The sequence below is a fragment of the Galeopterus variegatus genome, unplaced genomic scaffold (assembly GCF_000696425.1).
Source record: "Galeopterus variegatus unplaced genomic scaffold, G_variegatus-3.0.2 Scaffold6329, whole genome shotgun sequence".
Taxonomy (NCBI): Eukaryota; Metazoa; Chordata; class Mammalia; order Dermoptera; family Cynocephalidae; genus Galeopterus; species Galeopterus variegatus.
Genome location: NW_007732440.1, coordinates 40,220 through 40,484, shown reverse-complemented (window position 1 = coordinate 40,484; position 265 = coordinate 40,220). Strand labels below are relative to the sequence as shown.

General features: G+C 66.0%; 1 protein-coding gene across 2 annotated transcripts in view; it reads left to right on the top strand.

Annotated features, from left to right (window-relative positions):
- NFXL1 (nuclear transcription factor, X-box binding-like 1) overlaps window positions 1–265 on the top strand; it is a 62,837-nt gene that overhangs the window by 59,205 nt on the left and 3,367 nt on the right. The window lies entirely within an intron of this gene.

Below are 265 nucleotides of genomic sequence, written 5' to 3'. Positions count from 1 at the left end.
AACCCTTGGCTTGGTGTCCCCCGCACCGCGCTCAGCCAGTGAGCGCACTGGCCATCCCTATATAGGATCCGAACCTGTGGCCTCGGCGCTGTGCACTCCCAGCACTGCACTCTCCCGAGTGATCCACGGGGTCGGCCCAAGAGTGGCTTAACTTTCGGGCCGGCCCGGCGGCGCACTGCTATAGTGTGCCGCTTGGGAAGCGCGGCGGCACTCCCGCCGAGGGTTCGGATCCCACATACAGACCGGTTCCCGCTCACTGGCTGAG